Source organism: Cornus florida, unplaced genomic scaffold (assembly GCF_030987335.1).
Source record: "Cornus florida cultivar Cherokee Brave unplaced genomic scaffold, ASM3098733v1 CherokeeBrave_3.0.0_Hap2_Chr03, whole genome shotgun sequence".
Lineage (NCBI taxonomy): Eukaryota > Viridiplantae > Streptophyta > Magnoliopsida > Cornales > Cornaceae > Cornus > Cornus florida.
The window spans coordinates 24,652,889-24,679,964 of NW_026775573.1; the positions used below are offsets into that span (position 1 = coordinate 24,652,889).

General features: G+C 36.6%; 2 long non-coding RNA genes and 2 pseudogenes across 2 annotated transcripts; 3 read left to right on the forward strand and 1 right to left on the reverse strand.

Annotated features, from left to right (window-relative positions):
* The first annotated feature begins 46 nt into the window (after positions 1-46).
* On the forward strand, positions 47-3,291 carry LOC132299976 (subtilisin-like protease SBT3; annotated as a pseudogene).
* Positions 3,292-15,944: 12,653 nt separating this feature from the next.
* Positions 15,945-19,583, forward strand: LOC132301294 (subtilisin-like protease SBT1.7; annotated as a pseudogene).
* A 409-nt stretch (positions 19,584-19,992) lies between these two features.
* Positions 19,993-23,468, reverse strand: LOC132299980 (uncharacterized). Its single transcript, XR_009480248.1, has 3 exons — positions 22,814-23,468; positions 21,171-21,895; positions 19,993-21,052 (listed from the first exon to the last, which is right to left on the reverse strand). It is a non-coding gene; the product is annotated as an uncharacterized LOC132299980 (long non-coding RNA).
* A 1,501-nt stretch (positions 23,469-24,969) lies between these two features.
* On the forward strand, positions 24,970-26,596 carry LOC132299979 (uncharacterized). Its single transcript, XR_009480247.1, has 2 exons — positions 24,970-25,194; positions 26,240-26,596. It is a non-coding gene; the product is annotated as an uncharacterized LOC132299979 (long non-coding RNA).
* The last annotated feature ends 480 nt before the right edge of the window (positions 26,597-27,076 follow it).

Sequence of the window (27,076 nt, forward strand, 5' to 3'; positions counted from 1 at the left end):
CTCTGTATTTGTAGCATGTTCAATGAAACTGTGATAAGTTTGCTTTTACATATACTTTTGCATGGAAGCTGAAGAACTCAGTTAGCTTCAGGGTCATGGCTGGTAATTTTGAATTGATCTCGACTTTTTTCAGGATTCCACACCTGACACATGGTTGCTCATGGTTAGTCCTGGTTCGCGTGAGCTGTTTGGTTAATTTTATTCCTCATCACATCATCTCTCCACTTGTGTTGGTGGTAAATGCATTCTTCCTTGATCTATTGTGATTTTCTTGGTGTGGTCATTTTTAAATGTGATGTTTCTAAGCATAACTGTTAAAGATACATATGGAGGTGAATGAATTTTGCATAAATCACACCTTATTATTATTTTTCGAAAGTCAATTCATGAGGGTACATACTGTTGGAGAAGAACTGGACCCTTTGATGTCAAGAATGATAAGACTAGCTCTATTTAACTCTATACTCCAAATATATTTCTTCATTTAATTGAGTAGATCCAGCTGCTAAATTAGGCGACCAGAACTATGAGTATATTTCTTCATTTAATTGAGTAGATCCAGCCGCTAAATTAGGCGACCAGAACTATGAGTATTGCAGGCCGGTCTTCAGACAGCAGTAATTACTTCACTAGATATAGATATCCTTCAGGATTGCGCCACTTTTCTTCAAAATAGACATTGACAACTTCTTGCTCTTGTAACCATTCTGCACCAAACATCTCCTTCGCCTTTCCCTCTGCCGCCTGGCAAAAAATTTAATGTATGGTGTAAACACAGTGTAGTTTAATTTAATGTCCCCGCAATAATGTTTTTTTAGGTAGGTGTCTCATTAACATGTAAACAAACTGAGTTGTATAAGCACTTTGTAATTGTTCTAATTTCTTGTGAACTGCAGTCACTACACTGCAACAATGGAATGCTATCTTCCATACAAGCTCGTCTTTCTCTTCCTTCTCCTTTCAACTGCTTTGTCAGCTTCAATAGTGGATGATCGTGAGACCTATATCATCCACATGGACAAATCAGCTATGCCCACTCCCTTCTCAGATCATGATAATTGGTACACGTCGATGCTTTCATCCCTGTCATCGTCTCATCATGGCGTTTTCCCAACCCATCTTTACACCTACAACCATGTGTTGGATGGCTTCAGTTTAGTGCTATCTCGGTCTCAACTAGATCAGTTAGAGAAGATGCCTGGCCATATTGCCACGTACCCTGAGACCTCTGGAAAGCTTCACACCACACATACTCCAGAGTTTCTTGGCCTGAAAAAGAGTGCTGGCTTGTGGCCTCAAGCCAACTTTGGTGATGACATGATTATCGGTATAATTGACACTGGCATTTGGCCGGAGAGTGAGAGTTTCAGAGATGAATGCATGCCTCCAGTGCCGGAGAGATGGCGCGGGGCATGTGAGTCGGGGGTAGAATTCAACTCTTCTTATTGTAACAGAAAACTCATTGGAGCTCGCTCTTTCAGTAAAGGGATAAAGCAATTACGCTTAAACATATCAAGAACTGATGACTATGACTCTCCGAGGGACTACGATGGACATGGGACACACACCTTCCACCGCTGCTGGGAGCCCAGTTGAAGGTGCCAATTACTTTGGTTATGCTGAAGGAACAGCAATTGGGGTTGCACCAAAAGCCCGGCTAGCCATGTACAAGGTTGCATTCCTCAACAGCAACTTCAAGTCTGCTGCCACTGACATGTTAGCCGGCATGGACCAAGCCATAGCTGATGGAGTAGATCTCATGTCATTATCATTGGGTTACAGTGAGAAGCCTTTTGATGAAGACCCTATTGCAGTGGGAGCTTTTGCAGCCATGGAGAAAGGGATTTTTGTTGTTTGTTCAGCTGGCAACAGTGGTCCTGATGGTTTCACTATACTCAATGGAGCTCCTTGGATCACAACTGTTGGTGCTGGGACAATCGATCGCGATTATGCAGCTAAGGTGACGCTTGGTGATGAGGTCCTCACTGTTAGTGGAAAATCTGTCTACCCATTAGACTTGTTAGTGTCTCGTGATCCAATATACTTTGGCCAAGGGAATAGAAGCAAAGAACTCTGCGAAGACTATGCTCTTGACCCAAAAGATGTTGCAGGGAAGTTTGTATTTTGTGACTTCATCAATGAAGATGCAGGAATCAATATGTTTGAAATAGAAAGGTCAGGAGCTGCTGGAGCAATCTTTAGTACTGCCTCCCAAAACTTTCTTCAGCCACGTGATTTCAATTTGCCATATGTGACAGTAACCCCAAAACATGGAGATTTGATCAAAGACTACCTAATTAAAACGGAGAATGCAACTGTTAGCATCAAGTTCAAGATAACAGTGTTGGGTACCAAGCCTGCCCCTATCGTGGCGTGGTTCTCATCACGAGGGCCAGATCACAAGTCTCCATGGATACTAAAGCCTGATATTTTAGCTCCTGGGGTTGATATTTTAGCTGCATGGGTACCCAATAGAGGAGCTACACCTATAGGAGACGACTATTTGCTTAGCGATTTTAAACTCCTCTCTGGCACTTCTATGGCTTCTCCCCATGCAGTTGGTGTAGCGGCGCTTCTAAAAACGCTCCACAAGGACTGGAGCCCAGCTGCCATCCGATCAGCCATGATGACTACCGCTTATGTGATTGATAACGCCAATGGCCCCATCATTGACATGATCACTGGAGTTGCTGGGACTCCTCTTGATTATGGGGCAGGACATATTAACCCTGAAAAGGCCATGGATCCTGGTCTTGTTTATGATATAGAGGTTCAGGATTATATCAATTACTTGTGTGGAATGAACTACACAAGCAAACAGATTAAGATCATCACCAAAAAGTCGAATTTCAGCTGTGATCAAGCCAGTCTTGACCTTAATTATCCATCTTTTATTGTTATCCTCAACGACACCAACACTATGAGTTACACCTTTAACCGGGTATTAACAAATGTTGTAGATAGTCCCTCTACTTATCGTGCAGTGGTGAAGGCTCCGTCAGGGATGGAAGTGGTTGTGCAGCCCCCGGTGGTGTCCTTTGCTGGAAAGTATAGCAAAGCCGAGTTCAATATAACGATAGAGGTGACTGTTGAAGATGCTAGTCCACAGAGTGATTCCCTAGTGAATTATGGGTATTTAAGCTGGAATGATGTTAACGGGACTCGTATGGTGAGAAGTCCTATTGTTGCTGCCTATGCACCTTAATTAAGAAATACATATTGCTGATTGAATGTTTGTGGATATATAATCTGGAATAATGTTAAGGACACTCATGCCCACATGGTTGTTAATTTAAGAGTTATATATAATCAATTATTGATCCAAGACCTATTAGCCATATGTCGAAGTGCTATTTGTGGGTATTTTATTCTATTGTTGTGGAATTTTGAGTGGTAAACAACCACTTATCCTTCAAAACTATTAGCCATATGCAGATTGCCACTTGTGGCATTTTGAGAGAAACTCCTCTTGTTTTGGTTAGAGAGCTCAGTTGTTAGAATATGTTATGTATGTGTGTGTGTATATATATATATATATATATATGTATGTATGCGGAAATTCTTGTGGTGGTTATGAAGAAACACACTTTATATATACATGTATGTATACAATACATGAGTTTAGAAATTCTTGTGGTTACGAAGAACCATACTTCAACCAGGATTTTGTTTTGCTATGCTACTATATTTGTGTATGCATGGCTGTTGATTAAGACATCTGTCCCGGATTAGAAGAATTATTCATCATTATCGATCACACACCATGTCAAATTTGGTCCCAACGTTATCTCAACATCACCATCTTCAGCACTAAATTTCCATGATTTCGACGCACATATAAGTTCTGTATCTGTGCTTGATTTGTTTTCTTATGCTATTATTGTTGCTGTGCATTTTGGTCAAAGAGTTTGTTCATTCCTGGCAAGATTCAATTTTCAACACAACCAGTTTTTGCTTCAATGGTTGTTTTGGTTTCTATTGTAGTAGTAGTAGCATCACTAGTTGTGGTTTTCATCTGGGATTTCTTTTTCCTCTTTGTTACAGTGGCTTCTTTTTCTGAATTCATTTGATTTTTTGCTTCCCCTCCCCTTTTATTTGTGAATTTTTGTTTGTTTTTGTATCTATCTCTGTATATATGTGTATTTTTCAATTGGTTTCTTCAATTCATCACAAATTTAAATGCCAACTACACCAGTATTTGCTTAATTTCTATGAATTTTCTAAAATATTTAAGATGCCTTTCCTCACAATAGAAACTAGGCAATCAAACCAAAATTATAAAAGTGAATGATAAGTTAGCATCCCCATCATATTTTTGTTCTCAAAATTTCATGCTCTGGTTGAAATTCTCTAGAAACTTTCTTTCTTTTTTTTTTTTTTTGGGGGGGGGGGGGGGGGGGGCTATGTTCTAAACCTTATTTGAGTCGGGTTAATTGATATAAATACACTATCACTTGCAAATCATGTGCATCACGAATTCCATTATGACACTTTTTTAATTTTTGCCAAATTTATTGATGCAGGTTTGCTTGACAAGCGTGTTCTTTATGTGAGTGAAATGTTGGTATAATTGATGCTATCAGATTGAAGATTATCAATCGAGTGAATGTTACTCAACCACCAACTTACACAGGCACACACACATGTAAATCTACTTGATATGACCCTAGTTCATTTAGTTAATCTATTTTTATGATGTTGAGTAACTTGGTGGAAGCTCGCCCGCACATGTGATCAAAAGGTGGATGATCGACCACCCACCCAATTGAACTTCTCTTCATATTTTCCTTGTGTCTTGAGAGTGGTAACAGTATTCCAGCCAGTGTATGTGTGTGTGGGCTACATATGTTTATGATTCCATAGTTGTCTTCTGTTTAAGTCATTTTAGGGAGAATCGATGTACTTTGTGGCTGTAATTGACTTAGTGAATGTGTCACCTACACTAGTGGTTGGGAAGAAATGCTAATTAACGGGAAGTGGGAGGGAGTGTTGAGATAAAATTTAGAATTAGTATTTGTAATTATTTTACATAAAGTGATTGCCCTTATATTCGAATTTGTTCTTTTGTGTTTGTCAATTTAATTTATTACCGTTGTCCCAAGATATATGATAATGTAAAGAGTTCCGGAAAATACCAAAAATTTACTTATGATACATTTAATGAGGCTTCAAATAGGTCTTATGGTGGCGCTTAATCAGACAAGGTTTTTATGGTGCTTTGGCGCGTAAAATAAAATCATCCCACTAGTGAGCTCCACCCCTTTGATAACATGGATTCTTATGTCTCAATAATATCCGGTGAAATTATGGTTGCTCATGGTTAGTCCTGCTTCGCGTGAGCTGTTTGGTTATTTTTATTCCTCATCAGATCATCTCTCCACCTGTGTTGGTGGTAAATTCATTCTTCCTTGATCTATGTGATTTTCTTGGTCATTTTTAAATATGATGTTTCTAAGAGGAACTGTTAAAGATACATGGAGGTGAATGAAGTTTGCAGAAATTACACCTTACTATTATATTTCAAATGGAAGTCAATTCATGAGGGCATATTGTCACGGGCCTAGAGATTTGGCGCAGCGGCACGGCCAGTGCGGCACCAAGGCGTTGCTTCAGCTCGCGCAAGCGCCCTGGTCAGCCACCACGACCTGCCCTCCCAAGGATACATGCTGACTGGTTTCGGCCTGCCATGGCCTCGTCAGGGGAACGGCTCCAGCTCCCGACCAGTTTGTGCAGGGATGGCCAACTCCCTTCTTCATAGTCAAGTCCACGACCAACGACAAGCACCTCGAACTGAACCGAGTCGACCTGCCTGAACTCTGAAGAGGTACCATCCTGTGCTCCTGCACGCCCCTTCCCTGGAACCATTCCCAGTCAAACTCTGCTCTTTGCCAACCAGCATGCATGTTTTCCATCCTCCAAGCGTCTTAGGAATCACTTCGTGACATTCTCCCCCACCCAAATCCTGCTACGTCCTCGTCGCAGTGCGGCGCTTCACTACTGCGTCCACTCCCTTCCAAAGTCTGCCTCCATGCGGTATGCTCGCCTTCCCACCATCGCTTCCTTGTGCAGCTCCTTGTACTGCACTCGCCCAATGATAGGCCTCGGACTAAAGGGACGTCCACTTCTCAAGGACGTGACTCTTCTCCGTCATGCCGCCTCCGCGACATCCCGAGCAAGCAATGGCCTCCTGCCGACTTAATGCTCGCCCTTCACCATGGTTTGCATCACCCAAGGACTAAGCACGAACTTTGGTGCGCGCGGCCCTCCGGCCCTTCAATGCGCAACTTCAACGGACGCCTCTTCCAGGGGAGATGGAGGCTCTCCCCCCCCAACTGCATTGATTCCTCCTCATCGACGCAACTTCAATGCACCGTCTTCATTCTCTGACCCCTCCCAGACCGAAAAGGGGGCACCCCACCGTGCTTTACCCCAAGTCCTACTCTGATACCATTTGTCACGGGCCTAGAGATTTGGCGCAGCGGCACGGCCCGTGCGGCACCAAGGCGTTGCTTCAGCTCGCGCAAGCGCCCTGGTCAGCCACCACGACCTGCCCTCCCAAGGATACATGCTGACTGGTTTCGGCCTGCCATAGCCTCGTCAGGGGAACAGCTCCGGCTCCCGACCAGTTTGTGCAGGGATGGCCAACTCCCTTCTTCATAGTCAAGTCCACGACCAGCGACAAGCACCTCGAACTGAACCGAGTCGACCTGCCTGAACTCTGAAGAGGTACCATCCTGTGCTCCTGCACGCCCCTTCCCTGGAACCATTCCCAGTCAAACTCTGCTCTTTGCCAACCAGCATGCATGTCTTCTATCCTCCAAGCGTCTTAGGAATCACTTCGTGACAATATGCTGTTGGAGGAGGACTGGACCCTTTGATGTCAAGAATGATAAAGACTAGATATCGATAACTTCTTGCTCTTGTAACCATTCTGCACCAAACATCTCCTTATCCTTTCCCTCTGTCACGTGGCTCAAAATGTAATGTATGGTGTAAAATGTCCCTGCGATAATATTTTTTTAGCTTGGAAAATGTCTCGTTAACGTGTATACAAACTCAGTTACATAAGCACTTTGTAATTGTTCTGATTTTTAGTGAACTGCAGACACAACACTGCAACAATGGAATGTTATCTTCCATACAAGGTCATCTCTCTCTTCCTTCTCCTTTCAACTGCTTTGTCAGCTTCGATAGGGTATGATCGTGGGACCTACATCATCCACATGACAAATCAGCTATGCCCACTCCCTTCTCAGTGTTGGGATTTATATGCCCTGGTATAGCAAATTCCTGTTTGGATTAAGTGACATATGTTCCTGACGTTTCTAAAATATTTATGTTTTATACAATTAGTGAATTCAATGTATTATATTTCGATTTATTGTAGAATTGATAGTGTCCATTTGATTATAAGAGATATTTATATATATGTATGTGATGGCAATCAATGTATGATATATAAATAATAATCATAAATTGTTCATAGTCAGTAATTAAGGATGGACTCATAATTAATTAAGACTTGAACTGGATCCGCGTTAGGTTGAGATATATTGCGAGAGCCGTCGTATGCAATTGCTCCCTATTACCGTCATGGCATTTGACTCTTAAGCATGAGAAAAGTATAGACTTTTTTGTTAATTAATAATTACTTTGATTTGTTTGGCGGATTCTTCGGGATCCTTAAACCGATACTTTGGGTAGTTATGTAATTAATAGTTAGAGGGTTATATTTTTAATATTTGCATCATTGCTACTTGTATTTATTTTGTATTGATTATGGTTGATCACAAAGTAAATTCGAAGGCCTTCATATGTTTTTAGACAAAATGATTTATTATATATTTATTTATTTAAATTATTATTTTTTGTCAAACAAATATTTTATTGTGATCAAGCCAGAAATAATCAAAGGTATCAAAATAAATATATTAATTAAGTAGTCGGATTGATGGCATTATTTATCCGATAACTAATTATGCATAGAGGGGTCGAAGTGCAATATTAACTTAGAGGTTATTTATTATTTAATTGGAGTTCAATTAATTTCTTTTAGTGGAGTAGAAATTAATTTATGAATTAATTTAACTGGGTCCATGGACCGGGCCAATTATTAATTCATTGTAGCCAATAAAAATAATAAGCCCAAAGGATTCTCACTCATAGTCCAATTTGATATTGGAATCATATTAGATTTGAGATATGTGAATTAGAGATTGAGAAGGATTTATAGTTTCCTTTTCCTTATCTTTATGTTACCTATATATATACATGGTTTATGTATATTTTAGGGTGTGATTTTTATGAGAAGGAAAAATGAATAAATTTTCTCTTTCTAGAAAATTAGGGTCAGTGTTCTCATCTAATGGAGGCTCCCACAAGCCTAGTTTTCCAAGGTCATTCATGGAGGCTTATGAGTGATTCCTAAAGGCAAGACCATTACCAAGAAGATGGAGATCCATGGAAAAGGTGTCTAGCAAAAGTGATCTACAATAAGTGAGAATATTCACTTTAGAGGAGAGATTTAAGGTTTACTCAAACCTTGATGTAAGTATTCAATCTTTTAATTGAATGATACATCATGTTTTATTTTTGCATAAAACTTGTTTCTATGTAATGAATCAAGATCTATGAATTAAAATCACTCGAAAAGTTTTTAAAACTAGCACGTTTCCCAACAGTGGTATCAGAGCATGGTTTGATTCATTACTAGAGATCATGTTTTTATCAAAATCATCATCATGGATCCAAATTATATATATTGATGTATGTTGATGTATGATTTAATATATTAATACATGATGATGTATGTATAATTGTGAATGAATGATGATGAATGTTTGGGCCATGGATGAAGCTTATAGGTTATTGGAATGTAATTTTATCTTTGGATGAATGTAATTAAGGCTTTGATTTAGCCGTTTGAAAGTTCAATGATATAATTTAATTTTTTTTCATTGTATTTCAAATTGTAAATTTATTTAAAGCCATGTAATCTTCATCAAAAGATGCTATGAAGCTTCAAAAAGGTTCTAAAAGGTTAAATTAGGCTTTAGGAATTTTCTGGAATTTTTTCGGAATTTTTTGGAATTTTTCTGGAATTTTTAGGGCTTAAATTTAATTTCTGGAATTTTTTAAATTATTTTCTGGATTTTCCGGCGTTTTTCTGGTGGTCAGAGAGTCGCCGGCGATTAGGGGATGCGGCGGAGAAAGGGCTGCGGATCAGGTGTGACGCGGTACACCAGCATACGGTGCGCCCGCATCATTGGCCCTTGGATTAGTGATCAGCAAAGGAGATGTTCCAGTGCTTCGCGGAAGACCATGCAATCAATGCCTAGCCAACTACATGGCATGTGGGAAACACGCGTAGCGAGTGTGAGCACCAAGTAGCGCGTGGGTATCACGCGCAGCGAGTGTCAGCATCAAATGGCGCGTGGCAGCGCGTGCCACGCGCTGCCACTCTCTCTTGGCGCGTGTCAGAGTATTAGGGCGAGTGGGACGTGCGTGTGGGCGCGTGGGACTGTGTTTTGGCTCCTACAGGTGCATAGGTCCTAACGGTGGACCTCCAGGCTTGTTTTTAATGATTATTTTGTGTTGTTTTCACTCGTTAAAGAGTGAATTATTGCCCCAAAGTGGATTTTAATATTATTCTCCATTATTTAAAGATAGTGGGAGTCTAATGGGGTGCAATAATTATAGCACTTAATAATTATTTAGTTTTTAAATGTTAAAAGCTGAATCCAATGGCCATTTAAATTGCTTCTGTCTGTTATTTATTTATTTATCTGATGTATGGAATAATTAATTGTTTATTATTATTATTCATGCATTGGATCCATGATATTTATTTAAATGGTTTGATTTACATTAATTAAGTTATGAAAATTAATTGGATTTGATTACTAATTAATTAGAGGTCACTTATTGGGAAACGAAAAATTATTTTTGAAAATTATTTTTAAAGTATGCCTCCAATTAAATATTAGTGAATCATTTAAAAGTCCAATTATTTTCTAAATTTAATTGGATTAAAATCAAGACGTTTTGCATGCATTATATCATGTAAATGAATAAAATGAAAACCCTAATTATGAATGATTAAAATTTGAGTGGGAGAGGGGATTTTTATACATTGCCCCATGGCCTTCGTTATTAACACCATTGTAATTAGATCTTCAAAAAGAAGGCCCCACGCATGATTTGAAGAGTCTTAATATTACAAGAATGGTTGTCTCATGAAAATAATAATATTAAATGTTCATTGTAATTAGATCTTTAAAAATAAGGCCCTACGCATGATTTAAAGAGTCTAGATTATAATGACAAGATATTTAAATGTTTTATTTTTCATTAGAGTATTAATAACGTTATACACTTAATCTAAAATCAATAGTGTTAGCTCACCAACGAAGTAGTCTACACTAGGTGATTTTAGAAAGGCTAAACATAATCGGGAATCATTTCATATAGATAGATAAGGCATTGTCTTAAGAGATATGGAGATGATGGGTTATGCCCGCAAATAGCAGTAATGAACTTCGCCAACCGAATAAGTTATTGGTGTATTGGTTATCTGATTTTTCATGCAGTGGTTGAGGGACCCACATACTATTTTAATGGAAGTGCTCGCCTAATAGTAAATGAATCTCAACAATAGTAATAATGAACTCCTCCAATAGGATAAGTTATTGACATATTAATTGGTTGATTTATTATGCTACAGAGTTGAGGGACCCACATTAATTAAAAGGGATTGTTCACCAATAATGATAATGATCTCTTGTTCGATTGAGATTTATTATATTATGTGGTTAACAAACTCATTTTAATTTTAAATATACATGACAGTATTAATAATTCACCTTGCATATTGTATGAATGTATTTATATTCAGATTAATTATGTCTAATCCAGTTTATCTGCTTGCTTACATATTCAATGTAACTAGACCTTATTAATATTGACTGGGAAATGAATTTAGATATTTTATTCACAACGTAAGGGTACAAATGTATTTACTACTCCTAAACCTAATTCTTTTTACTTTAAGATACCCAAGAGAACATTAATGCTTTGAATAAGTGAAATAAAGCAAATGGGATGACTTGGTGCAATATTCTAGAGATTACCTCGAATACGCTCCAAAGCTAACATTTACATTATTTTATTTTCTTCAAGCATTATGTTAAATGTTAACAAGATGTTTTGGTGAGATTAGACAGAGAGTATGCCAAAGTACTATGTCAGACTTGAATAGCATCAAGATAGCCTAAGGAACTCCAGTATGAAATCGAATTTTGGAAAATGATTGTTTATTATTTAAAAATTAGCTGGAGATCAATAGGGCTGACTTGGGTGGTAAGTTTCAAGTTGACATGATTATTGCCTTGTTACCAAACTCGTTCGACTCTGTTAGAGTGAACTAAATAAGGAATCAGTTTGAGTTCACACTTGCTGATATTCTTATAGAATTGGTAACAGATGAAGGGATAATCAAGAGTATGGGCGTTCCTATCAATCTAACCTAGTCTATACCATCTTCTTCTAGGCCCAAGTGGACGGGCAAAGCAAAGAAGAAGGATGATAATAGGACTAGGCTTGCACAAAACATGGGTATCTAAAAGGTTAAAGGGAATAAGGCAGTGTATGTTGAGGGCGAAGGAAATTGTTTCTTTTGCCGCTAACTATGACACTCAATGACGAACTGTCTAAGCAATGACGTGGCATAGGAAAATATATACTTAATCATTGACCCATGTTATGTGGTTGTATCTATTAATTCCTGATGGATAGATTCTGGAGCCACTAAACATGTTTGCAATTCGTTGCAAGGATTTCAGGAATCCAGAAGCCTTGATGATATGGAATATATTTGTACTTGACCCGATGACAAGGTTGTAGCTAAGTCAGTGGGAGTATTACATCTGAAATTAGAGAGTATGGGGATATTAGTATTAGAGAACTATCTTTATACACAGAAGTTAGACGCTATCTAATTCTTATTTCACTTGTGGTTTATAAAAACTGTGTTGTTATTTTGTAAAACTGGTTTTATAAAATTGAATAGATATGCGATTGCTTCTGGTGCATTGAAAGATGGTTAATATACTATAATCACAAACTCTTAAGATTTGCAGGATGTAGAAACTAATGTTGCATCTTCTAGATTGAATGTTAAGAGAAAAATTGTTATTCCTGACTCATTGTATTTTTAGTGTCTATTTTTGGGTTGTAATCAGTCAAAATGAGATTCAAAGATTGGTCAAAGAAGGTTAATTACCTAGTGAGGCAGAGGAGCCTAAACCAAACTTGTGAACCCTGTTTTGAAGGATAGATAACTCTAAGGGCTTAATCAGCCAGATGAAATAGACATAAAGGACAATTGGAGTCGGTACACACTAACATGTGTGGTCTTATGAACATCCAAGCAAGATTACTCACGTTTTGGATAAGTTTATCTGATGCAACACAAGTCTTAAACTCTTGGTATATTCTGATAAGGTCAAGACTGATGTGGAGCACAGATTAGGTAAACTTATCAAGACACTTCGATCTGATCGAGGATATGAGTATTTCTTGGGATAGTGCAAAGACTATATGGTCAATGAGGGTGTTGTGTACCAGTTTTCTGCAATTAACGCTCAATGGATTGAGGTGTCAAATAGGAATAACAAAATTTCCGTTTAACATGGTTAGATCTATGAACAGTTATGCTACATTATCTCTTTCATTTAAGAGTTTAGTGTTAATGATATCGATGCACATTATGAACTGCATTCCATCTTAGTCTGTCTCAAGGATACTGTTTGAGATATGTTTTTGACTAAATCTTAGTTTGAATCACATGCACATATGGAGTAGTCTTGCACATGTGTGCTTGATATGGACAAGTAAGTTAGAAGCAGATCATAAGCATGCTTGATTTGATAGCTACTCTAAAAGTCATTAGGACGGATTATTTTATGATCTCAATGATAAAAGTTGATTGTTTACACTCACTGTTTATCTATAGGAGAATCATATTATGAATCACATACCTAGTAGCATAGTGTTAGAGAATATGGTATGAGTACCAGATGTACCACATATGAACACACTTATTATAGAGATTGAGAATAATATATGAATTTCCTATTGATGCGTCAGCATTATCTAGTACACAGATTCTTGCATCAGTACATTGATGTAGTGGGAGGATTATCATCCAATCCGATAGAATTATGTTTTTAGGTGAGGCCATTATGGACATCCCTGTTAAACATGAGTTGGATTCAGTAAGCTACACGGAAGCGTGAACCGATATGAATACAGATCAATTTGGCGAGTTACTATGAAATTAGAGTAGGAATCTATGTATTCTAATAAATTCTCGGATCTTGTAGAACTTTCTAATAGGGTGATTCCTATGGAAGGCAAGTTAATCTACAAAAAGATACCAGAAGATTTCTTAGTGAATAAATCATGAGTATATAAGGGAATGTCATTATTTTTTCTTAATTCTATATATTGATGACATCCTACTCATTTATAATGACGTGGAAGTTTTGTCATCAATAATAAGGTAGTTGTTCAATTACTTTTAAATGAAGGATTTTTCAAGATGTAAGCTATATTCTTAGGATCAAGCTTTTGCAAGATCGGGTTAAAAGGAAAATAGGCTTATCTTAATAATCCTACATTGATAAAGTTTTGACCAGGTTTGGTATGTATAACTCAAAGAATGAGTTCTTGCTTTATTAATATGGATTGCTCTCTCTAGTAAGTAGTTTTCCAAGACTAGCAGAGAAGATTGAGCAAATGAGACTGGAACTATATGCTTTGGCATATGGGAGTCTCATATATGCCATAGTCTATACCAAACAGGACATCCGCTACATAGTAGGGATAGTCAGTAGATATCAGTCCAATTTTGGACTTGATAACTGGTCTGTTGTGAAAAATATCACTAAGTACCTAAGGAGAACCAATAATATCATACTCATTTATGGATGTGATGATATGGTCCTAGTCAGGTATGCTAATTCTGATTTTTAATCAGAAGTAGATACTATGAGGTTCATGACTTAGTGTATGTTCACTTAATAAAAGGGAAATCAGTTGATAGATTGTTAAGCAGATTTCAACTGTTGACTCAAACCTACAGGTGGAATATATTGCAGCCTTAAAGGCGGCAAAAGAAGTCTATTGGTTTGATCTCATTGATTTAGAGGTTGTGGAGTATACTAGCCTGCCTATTGAGCTATGTTGTGATAATAGTGTAGAAGTAGTCCAAACCAATGACCCAAGGTTCTATAGAGGAACAAGATACATTGAGAGGAAGTATCATGTTCTACATGATATTGTCCGGCAAGAAAATGTATTTGCAGGTAGAACATTGCATTGGAACACAACTTTGTTGATCCATTATCAAAGGTGTCATTGATCAATAATTTTGATCATCATCTGGATAACATTGGAGTTAGGTGCAATTTGAATTGGCTATGAGGGCAAGTGGGAGCTGTTGGGATTTATATGCCCTGGTATAGCAAATTCCTGTTTGGATTAAGTGACATATGTTCCTGACGTTTCTGAAATATTTATGTTTTATACAATTGGTGAATTCAATGTATTATATTTTGATTCATTATAGAATTGATAGTGTCCATTTGATTATAAGAGATATTTATATATATGTATGTGATGGCAATCAATGCATGATATATAAATAGTAATCATAAATTGTTCATAGTCAGTAATTATGGATGGACTCATAATTAATTAAGACTTGAACTGGATCCGCGTTAGGTTGAGATATATTGCGAGAGCCGTCGTATGCAATTGCTCCCTATTACCGTCATGGCATTTGACTCTTAAGCATGAGAAAAGTATAGACTTTTTTGTTAATTAATAATTACTTTGATTTGTTTGGCGGATTCTTTGGGATCCTTAAACCGACACTTTGGGTAGTTATGTAATTAATAGTTAGAGGGTTATATTTTCAATATTTGTATCATTGCTACTTGTATTTATTTTGTATGGATTATGGTTGATCACAAAGTAAATTCGAAGGCCTTCGTATGTTTTTTGACAAAATGATTTATTATATATTTATTTATTTAAATTATTATTTTTTGTCAAACAAATGTTTTATTGTGATCAAGCCAGAAATAATCAAAGGTACCAAAATAAATATATTAATTAAGTAGTCGGATTGATGGCATTATTTATCCGATAACTAATTATGCATAGAGGGGTCAAAGTGCAATATTGACTTAAAGGTTATTTATTATTTAATTGGAGTTCAATTAATTTCTTTTAGTGGAGTAGAAATTAATTTATGAATTAATTTAATTGGGTCCATGGACCGGGTCAATTATTAATTCATTGTAGCCAATAAAAATAATAAGCCCAAAGGATTCTCACTCATAGCCCAACTTGATATTGGAATCATATTAGATTTGAGATATGTGAATTAGAGATTGAGAAAGATTTATAGTTTCATTTTCCTTATCTTTATGTTGCCTATATATATACATGGTTTATGTATATTTTAGGGTGTGAATTTTATGAGAAGGAAAAAGGAATACATTTTTTCTCTCTAGAAAATTAGGGTTAGTGTTCTCATCTAATGGAGGCTCCCACAAGCCTAATTTTCCAAGGTCATTCATGGAGGCTTATGAGTGATTCCTAAAGGCAAGACCATTACCAAGAAGATGGAGATCCTTGGAAAAGGTGTCTAACAAAAGGGATGTACAATGAGTGAGAACATTCACTTTAGAGGAGAGATCTAAGGTTTACTCAAACCTTGATGTAAGTATTCAATCTTTTAATTGAATGATACATCATGTTTTATTTTTGCATAAAACTTGTCTCTATGTAATGAATCAAGATCTATGAATTAAAATCCCTCGAAAAGTTTTTAAAACTAGCACGTTTCCCAACACTCAGATCATGATAATTGGTACATGTCGATGCTTTCATCCTTGTCATCGTCCGATCATGGCGTTTTCCCAACCCATCTCTACACCTTCAACCATGTGTTGGATGGCTTCAGTGCAGTGCTATCTCGGTCTCAACTAGATCAGTTAGAGAAGATGCCTGGCCATATTGCCACATACCCTGAGACCATGGTTGTTAAAATCGCGATTCTGAGTCGTAGAATCGCACGATTCTACGACTCAGAACTCAAAATCGAGTCAAATCGCAGCAGAATCGTTCAATTAGTAGAATCGGGGGTAGAATCGGTAGAATCGGGGGTAGAATCGTAGAATCGGAGGTAGAATCGTACGATTCTACACGATTCTACCGATTCTACGAAATTGGTTGTTTGGGCCTTTATTTTTGGGCTTTCTTTTATTTTTTGGTTGGTTTCTTCTGGGCTACAAAATAAAAGAGGCCTGGCCCAAGTGTAGTATACAAAGTTAAATATTTATTCTATAAAATATAAATTATTTTTCATTAGTGGCAGAAAAAGAAATATATATATGTATATATATCAATTATTTTTACCATGCATGTTGATGTTTCATAATATATTTTTGTGTTTAATTATAAAAAATTAAAATGATCAATTATATCTCAAGGATGCATACTCGTGACTAACAGGTTTAGGCAAATTTTGGTTTCATTTGACTAATTTTTTTTGAAGGCTTATCATATATATTAAAAATTAAAAGTAATTTAAAAGCTTAAAAGACTTGCCGAATATGCCAGCCAATGTATAATCTTGTAGTCTAAACTGATAATATAATGAGATCAAGTTAACGCGTGGTTCATATTTTGTTGTGCTAACTCTTGATTAATTTCATACTTGTGACTAATAAAGTCACATACACCGTAACACTTGGATTGGTAGACAAAAAGGTCTTTTTATTTCTTTAGTTTTCGAAAAAAAAAATTTGCATAGAGTTAAAAAAAAAAAAAAAAAAAAAAAGGTTTACTTTTGATATGTAATTTTATTTTCTAACTTTGGAGATGGATGGGTTAAGATTTGAGATTTGTAAATTCATGTTATTTTGAGTTAAATTCTCTTTTATTTATATTCGGACTTTGAAATATTGTTAGGATTTGAGATTTGTGAACTCATGGATATGTAATATTGTGTGTTTTGACCTCATTTTTGTTATATTTTACAGATCTTATTGTTTAAGAAGTTCGTTTCAATTGTTTTTCACAATTTGGTAGAATCTTACGATTCACGATCCGATTCTACGATTCCGATTCTACGGAGCCCAAAACGATTCTGCCTAGAATCCCGATTTTAACAACCTTGCCTGAGACCTCTGGAAAGCTTCACACTACACATACACCAGAGTTTCTTGGCCTGAAAAAGAGTGCTGGCTTGTGGACTCAAGCCAATTTTGGTGATGACATGATTATTGGTATAATCGACAGTGGCATCTGGCCAGAAAGTGAGAGTTTCAGAGATGTTGGCATGACCCCGGTGCCAGAGAGATGGCGCGGGACATGTGAGTCGGGAGTTAAATTCAACTCTTCTTATTGTAACAAAAAAACTCATTGGAGCTCGCTCTTTCAGTAAAGGGATGAAGCAACAAGGGCTAAACATATCAAGAACTGATGACTACGACTCTCCGAGGGACTTCTTAGGACATGGGACTCACACATCGTCAACTGCTGCGGGGAGCCCAGTACAAGGTGCCAATTACTTTGGTTATGCAGAAGGAACAGCAACTGGGGTTGCACCAAAAGCCCGGCTTGCCATGTACAAGGTTGGATTCCTCAACAGCACCTTCAAGTCTTTTGCCACTGACACTTTAGCCGGCATGGACCAAGCCATAGCTGATGGAGTAGATCTCATGTCATTATCATTGGGATTCAGAGAGACGCCTTTTGATGAAAACACTATTGCAGTGGGAGCTTTTGCAGCCATGGAGAAAGGGATTTTTGTTGTTTGTTCAGCTGGCAACAGTGGTCCTGATGGTTTCACTATACTCAATGGAGCTCCTTGGATCACAACTGTTGGTGCTGGGACAATCGATCGCGATTATGCAGCTAAGGTGACGCTTGGTGATGAGGTCCTCACTGTTAGTGGAAAATCTGTCTACCCATTAGACTTGTTAGTGTCTCGTGATCCAATATACTTTGGCCAAGGGAATAGAAGCAAAGAACTCTGCGAAGACTATGCTCTTGACCCAAAAGATGTTGCAGGGAAGTTTGTATTTTGTGACTTCATCAATGAAAGTGCAGCAGTCAATATGTTTGAAATAGAAAGGTCAGGAGCTGCTGGTGCAATCTTTAGTACTGCCTTCCAAAACTTTCTTCGGCCACGCGATTTCAATTTGCCATATGTGGCAGTAACCCAAAAACACGGAGATTTGATCAAAGACTACCTAATCAAGACGGAGAATGCAACTGTTAGCATCAAGTTCAAGATAACAGTGTTGGGTACCAAGCCTGCCCCTATTGTGGCGTGGTTCTCATCACGAGGGCCAGATCGCATGTCTCCATGGATACTAAAGCCTGATATTTTAGCTCCTGGGGTTGATATTTTAGCTGCATGGGTACCCAATAGAGGAGCTGCACCTATAGGAGATGACTATTTGCTTAGCGATTTTAAACTCCTCTCTGGCACTTCTATGGCTTCTCCCCATGCAGTTGGTGTAGCGGCGCTTCTAAAAACGCTCCACAAGGACTGGAGCCCAGCTGCCATCCGATCAGCCATGATGACTACCGCTTATGTGATTGATAACGCCAATGGCCCCGTCATTGACATGACCACTGGAGTTGCTGGGACTCCACTTGATTATGGGGCAGGACATATTAACCCTGAAAAGGCCATGGATCCTGGTCTTGTTTATGATATAGAGGTTCAGGATTATATCAATTACTTGTGTGGAATGAACTACACGAGCAAACAGATTAAGATCATCACCAAAAGGTCGAATTTCAGCTGTGATCAAGCCAGTCTTGACCTTAATTATCCATCTTTAATTGTTATCCTCAACGACACCAACACTATGAGTTACACCTTTAACCGGGCATTAACAAATGTTGTAGATAGTTCCTCTACTTATCGTGCAGTGGTGAAGGTTCCGTCAGGGATGGAAGTGGTTGTGCAGCCCCTGGTGGTATCCTTTGCTGGAAAGTACAGCAAAGCCGAGTTCAGTATAACGATAAAAGTGACTGTTGAAGATGCTAATCCACAGAGTGATTCCCTAGTGAATTATGGGTATTTAAGCTGGAATGATGTTAACGGGACTCGTATGGTGAGAAGTCCTATTGTTGCTGCCTATGCACCTTAAGTAAGTGGTACATATTGCTGATTGAACGTTTGTATGGGTATTTCTGAAATAATGTTAAGGACACTCATTTCCACATAATTGTTTATTTAAGAGGTATATATAATGAATTATTGTTCCAAGACCTATTAGCCATGTGTCAAATTGCTATTTGTGGGTATTTTATTCTAGTGTTGTGGAATTTTGAGTGGTAGACAACCATTTATCCTCCACACCTACTAGCCATATTGAGAGAAACTTCTCTTGTTTTGGTTGGAGAGCTCAGTTGTTAGAATATGTTATGTATGTGTGTGTGTGTGTATGTAGAAATTCTTTTCGTGGTTATGAAGAAACATGCTTTATATATATGTATGTATGTATACATGAGTTCAGAAATTCTTGTGGTTATGAAGAACCATACTTCAACCAAGGATTTTGTTTTCTATGCTACTATATGTGTATGCATGGCTGTTGATTAAGACATCTGTCCCGGATTAGAAGAATTATTCATCGTTATCGATCACACACCATGTCAATTGGTCCCAACATTATCTCAGCATCACCATCTTCATCATTAAATTATTGGACATTTACTTAGTAAATGTATCACTAGCGGCTGGGAAGAAATGCTAATTAACGGGAAGTGGGAGGGAGTGTTGAGATAAAATTTAGAATTTGTATCTGTAATTATTTTGCATAAAGTGATTGTTTTTATATTCAAATTTATTCTTTCATGCTTGTCAATTTAATTTATTACCGTTGTCCCAAGATAATATGATAATGTAACGGGTTCCATAAATTACAATTTTTTTTACTTATGATACTTCATTTAATGAGGCTTCAAATAGGTCTTATGGTGGTGCTTAATCGGACAAGGTTTTTGAGGTGCATCCCGTGAAACTGTTTTTTATAAGTTCATTGATATCGTATTTTTATAAAGCAAATCGACTTTGATTCTTGCATAATTTACATCACTTCTGCTTCTATTGTAACAAAAGGTCTATTTTTTACGAGGAAAAGGCCCGTATTAATAGTTTTTTTTTTTGGTAAATCAATTCATTAAAAGGAAAAGGCCCGTATCCTGAATGGTTATTTTTTATTTTTATTTTTATTTTTTTATAAATATTTTTCAAGATAATACAATTACAACAGGAGGATGAACTCCAATACAAAGCAAAAAGTGAACAAGCTCATTTTCCACCAAAACTAGATTATCCTCCTTAGGCTAAGAAAATCTAGCAACTGAAAACAACACAGAGCACTACATAACTAAATTCCAGAAAAACATACTCCATGAAACTTCATGCCAACTAGAACCACCTCATCAGGTAACTCTAAAGATTCACAATCTTCAAGCCTTCATATGGGATTTCAAAAACTAAAAACAACTTCTATCAAATTTGATCTGTCAACACATATGTAATGACCCTAAGCTGATCCCATTTAAAAAAAAAAAGATTCGACATGACCTCCCCTAAAAAGGGGCCTACCACAACCTGCTCAAATAAAAAAAAGATGCAATGGTCTTTCAAGACCTATCCAATCTGTCCCAACACACAATACAAATAATATATCCCAGCATCCCATTCATCAGTTCATTATGCCTCAACATGATTCATCTAATGGTGGAACATCCATATACCATTTAATCCAAATTATCATAATTAAAGTTCATGAATATAACTATAATAGCAAGAGTTCACAAATCTCTATACTAAATATGACAAAATAAGGTTTTACAAAAATATGGGACTTAGATACAAAAATAGCAAAATAATCTTCTAATCCAAATTAAGCTTGTGGTGGTACGTCATCCGTCACTTCTTTCCCGTTTCCTGAAAAATTTTAAATAATAGGGTGAGCAAAATTGCTCAGTAGGTGGTGCCTAAAACACACCTCTTGTGGCCCCTTGAATTCACACCATGAATAGGAATAAAGAAATTGGGATCATACCATGTCGAGAAAAAATATAACCACCATGCCACATCATTAATCCGATACCACAAATGAACTGTGAACAACTAAACATAAAAGAATGTTATACTAACACTTAGCATGCAATACTAGGCAATGAATACATTAATATAAGCATATAAGCACGTAAGCATGTAAACAAGTAAACAGTTAAGCATACTTTTGCACATAGCAAAACATTTTACCAATTAATCACATAAACTATGCGAATGACTTCCCATGCAACCTCTATGTAGGCCTCTACCCGTTGTCCTAATGGTTTTCGAACCAAGACTCTGATACCAAATTTGTAACGACCCTAAGCTGATCCCATTTATATAAAAAAAAATTCGACATGACCTTCCCTAAAAAGGGGCCTACCACAACCTGCTCAAATAAAAAAAAGTTGCAATGGTCTTTCAAGACCTATCCAACCTGTCCCAACACACAATACAAATAATATATCCAGCATCCCATTCACCTGTTCATTATGCCTCAACATGATTCATCTCATGGTGGAACATCCACATACCATTTAATCCAAATTATCATAATTAAAGTCCATAAATATAACTATAATAGCAAGAGTTCACAAATCTCTATACTAAATATAAAAAAATAAGGTTTTAAAAAAATATAGGACTTAGATACAAAAATAGCAAAATAATCTTCTAATCCAAATTAAGCCTGTGGTGGTACGTCATCCGCCACTTCTTTCCCGTTTCCTGAAAAATGTTAAATAATAGGGTGAGCAAAATTGCTTAGTAGGTGGTGCCTAAAACACACCTCTTGTGGCCTCGTGAATTCACACCATGAATAGGAATAAAGAAATTGGGATCATACCATATCGAGAAAAAATATAACCACCATGCCACATCATTAATCCGATACCACAAATGAATATGCCATGCAATGATATGCCATGTGATGCAATGCTACTCCCCATTTTCTAAAACCATTTCCATTATCATTTTCAAACCGTTAGTGAATCCGTCACCATGGCTGCACAAGAGCAGGATCGGTCACTGTCCTTGACCTATGGCAACTCCATGGCATCATTTGAGGCCCAGGTAACTCAACCACACTAGGACGATTTTCCTAGTCCCCTCTAAGTCTCACTAACGCCACGGTCCCTAGGCAACTCCCAGGCGGCCGGGTTTTTCACAAAATCTTTTTCTCAAAATATTTTTCCCAAAAACCCATTCTTATCCACTTCAAATCACTTTACCCTTTCTTTTGCCCCATGACATGCATATATGTCTCATACCTACATTACTATGGAAAAAAGAAAATTTTCATATAACACAATTAGTCATCCTTTGCTAAAATTTCAAAGAAAATCATACAAGAATTCATACATCATTTCTAGCACAATTTACAACTTTATAGACATAGTAAAGCAACATTTAAACATGATTTTCATACAAATCAACATGTAAATATAAAATCATGAACTTTACAAAAAAACAATCATGCTAGGGTAATTACCATCAATTAGACAAATTAATAATAATTACTAGAAATTAACTTTACACATAAAAAAAAATCATGCTAGGGTAATTACCATCAATTAGACAAATTAATAACAATTGCTAGAAATTAACCCACAAAGGAACAAGAAAATGTGAGTTAGAGACCCCTACCTCAATTATATGCAAAACCCCTAATTTCTTCACCTCAAAACCTAGAATTTCGAATCTCCTATAGTGCACATATCAAGGAATTGCTCCTATCAACGTGTTGATCTCGTCGTGGGCTTTGAATAGCCACAAATGGCTGTTAAAAAGACTAAGAGATGAGGGATTAATCAAGCTTAATTTGAGTAGAAGAAAAAAAGAAAGAAAAGAGAAGCAGCGAGACAAAGCCGGGAGAGAGAGAGAGAGCAGATGGAAAAACCAAGGCCAAATGTGGTCTTACAACCACTTAAAAGGGGCGTGGGTCCCACCCTTTTTCCCTTTCTTTGCTCTTTTTTATTTTTATTTTATTTTTTTCTTTTGTCTTAAATTCTCACCACACACACAAATATATATACATACCATAATTACATGTATATATATATAAAGAAAACACAAGACATTACAACATAGCTCCCTTACAAAACCACCCCAAAACAATTTTGTAAATAAAATCACAAACTGCAATTCTATAAACAAAACCACAAACCCAGCAAATTATCTATCAGTTGGCAACCTCCACTCCAAAAACAATCAACAAATCTGCAAGGTTAATATTGAGATATGAAATTACATCCAAATAATAGCCAGCACAACCTGATTACATTGTTCTTGGATCCCATTATGCAACATTGCATTTCTGATAGACCATATTTTCCATATTGACATTGCAAATAGTCCACTTAAGATACTGGACTTAGTTGATTTATTGGCAGTCTGCTGACAAAACCTATCCACCACCTGATTAAAATACAGAAACCTTGGGCACTGCATTCGTAAAATATCAAAAATCCCTCTCCATACACTTGAGGCAAATCCACATGAAGCAAACAAATGATCATTTGTGTCTTCTCCAGCAAAACAGTTATGACAAACAGAGGTTAACTGTAAATCTCTCTTCTGTAAGTTCACAAATGACAAGTTTTTGTTATGTAAAATGATCACCACAGAGGGTAACTCTTGGTCTGCATTTCTTCCAAACTAGACCTGCCCATTTTACATTTTGAGCCGAAGACCTGCAACTATTCCAAGCTGCTTTCAAGTTGAATTGACCATGTTTCCATTTGATCTGATCTGTTCCCTCATGAATAATCACTTGCTGTAAATCATGATGAATGAAATCCAAATTATCCATGAAACTCCAAATACCATGATCATTAATAGAAGATAAACAAGTTTGTCTATCAATCCCCCTAAATCTAGCAGCTCCATACAATTGAATCAGTGATTTTTCATTACACCAAGGGTCTGTAAGAAGCTTAAACTTATTTCCATCCCTAACCTGAAATATAATATTATCAAGAATCAGATCTCTCACCCCCAACACATGTTTCCAAACTGCAGAGTCAGTTACTTTTGGGATCACCAACAAGAAATTAGTTTTACTCAAATAAACAACTTGCAACCATTCAATCTAAAGTTTATCCTTTTTCTGAACCAAGTCCCAACACAAATTAATCTTTGCGGCACAATCAATATCCTTGATTCTCCTTATATTAAGACCTCCTTCCCTTGCTGGTAAAGTGACTTTACTCCACTTTAACTGAAACATCTTCTTTATGTCTTGTTTGCCACTCCACAAAAACTTCTTAAACTTTCTTTCCAACGTATTCTTTACTTCCCAAGGAATTTTGAACCCAAACAACCATTGATACAAATATGAAAACAAAACTGACTTGATCAACTCTACTCTCCCAGCCAATGAAAGATTTATTGTGTTCCAGTGTCCCAATCTAGCATCCACTTTATCTAACAACATTCTATAATCACCACTCTTCAGTAAATTATAAGAAAGAGGTAAGCCAAGATACCTGAAAGGGAAGGATTCCACTTGAAATTGAAGAATACTAGCTAATCTTCTTCTTCCTTTAACAACTTTTGAAAATATGATAGAGCTTTTATCCTTATTTAATTACCTGCAGTCTAGCCATGGCTTTGTGTGATGACCAAGTCTTATTTTTATTTTTATTTTTTATTATTTATTTATTTATTTATTTTTAATTGCATTTTTTTATGTTGTGGGGCCTAGGTTGATTAGTGGGTAAGATATGTGTGGATGGGAATGTGTGTGATATGTATATGTGTGTTTGTATAGAGAGAGAAAGTGGAATAAAAGTCAAAAATCCTCTCATTCTCCTACTTCACCGACACACTCTCTTCTCTCTCCCATTCTTTTATTTTTCATTTTACTTCAACCATTTCTCCACCATTTTACCTCCAACCTTTGAGATTTTGAGCTTGCATAGAAGGAAAATTGACGGGGACTACGAGAGGAACAAAACCCCTCAATTAATTTCGGATTTGGAGCACATTTTTCCTTTGGAGTAGCTAGGGTTTGCTCCTAGCTTGAGGTAGGGGTGTATTATGCTTATAACCTAGGAGTTCTTGGAATTTTATGACCATTGTGTGAGTTATGCATACACTTGTGTGTGTGGGTTTAATTAGAGAGCTTATATAATGATTTAATTGCATGTCCATAATGTTTTATTGAGTTTTTATATCAATTTTCATGTTTAATATGTTATTTGTCCCATTGTTGATATTATGGATGTTTATTAAAGTGCTAAATCTTAATGTGTACAATTTCTTGTAATTAAAGTGCCTTACATGTTGTGTTTATTCATGGAATTATCATGTATTTGTTATTTTGTGAAGGTTAATTTTGAAGATGTATATTTCTATGATGATGTTAAACTTTTACACACTTGAAATTTGATATAATGATAACATGAATTTAAATGACTTTAAAATACCCAATTTGTTGACATTGCATCAAATAGTATGCCATTATAGTGATTTTGGACCATAGGACATGGATTGTGTGATTAGTATAATTTATGTGCGCATGTGAAATGCAATTTGGGCATATCATGGTATATGGATTATTTTGTGGACTTGTTTGTTGATTTTGGGAGATACTCGGGAGTTGTTACTTTGAGAATGCGGGGGTTCGGTGCTCGCGGGTGAAACATGAGTTTCCCCACTTTATATTGGCCAATCGGTTAGTTTCCGGCGGACTAGTAATCCGAAAATGACTATTTTTATTTAGGCACATAGCATGGCTATGTGATCGGGAGTGTGGGTGTGTTCCGAGTTATCCCGTTAATTGATTTCAACTTTATTTTCAAGTTGGCATTTATGTGTTATTGCAACTTGTGAATTTATGTACATTACACTATATTATTTATGTTTGTCTTGATGAATGAATTAATATTATTTATGTTAGACTAGGATGATCCTATTTAGGTTCCCCTTGAGACTAGACGTTAGGGAACATGTTCCTTGTATTGTATGACAATGCAATGTTTGTAGAATTTTGAGAAACCTAGTTTATACTCATGAGACATTCCTACGGAGCAATTCGTTGCTCACCCCGTTGATTCTTATATTTTTCAGGAAATGGCATTGCCTAAGAGGAGGTTTCTCATCCCTAGCTTGATTGGAATCTTGACAACATTTTTGAGCTACTTGTGATAATTGTGACATCCATTGTGTAGCTTACTTTTGGACTTGTATTTTGACACATGATGTATTTTGGATATTATATTTGATGACATGTTTGTAATATTCTTTTGGAGGAGGGAAATGACGTAGGGACTCACCCATCTATCTTTTGAAGTTCTTATGGAATTTCCTCTCTTATCTTTACTCATGTAATCCCTTAACATTATTTCTCACCTTATGGATTGTAATGAGGCCATGGTGGCCATGACTTATATAGTGGGATTGAACAATTATTGTTTAAGTTGTGTACATGTGGTTTCATTTGGATAGTCTAATATAAATGGTTAATTAATCATGCTATTATTTATTTTATGAAACTATTATTATTATTATTATTTATGTGGTGAATGACACCGGTTTTCTCCAATTAATTATTTATTTACTCAAGTGAATATAATTAATTAATTATTTATTTAATTATCTATTATCTATTATTATTATTATTATTTTTTTTTTTAATTTTTTTTTTCTTCGCGGCCTGAGTGATGGAATTTGGGGCGTGACACTTTGAACTTCTGTAACACTTCTTCAACCCCTTTAATGGTACCCACATCAGCCTTTACCACAATTAACAGGCCATCTGCATAAAAAGCATGGGAAATAGTCAACCCTGTCTTGGTAACAGCTTTACACTTCTTTATCTTACCATCCTCAATTGCTTTAACAATAAGAGAGGAGAAATACTCAGTGACAAAAGCAAATAGAAGTAGGGACAAAGGATAACATTGT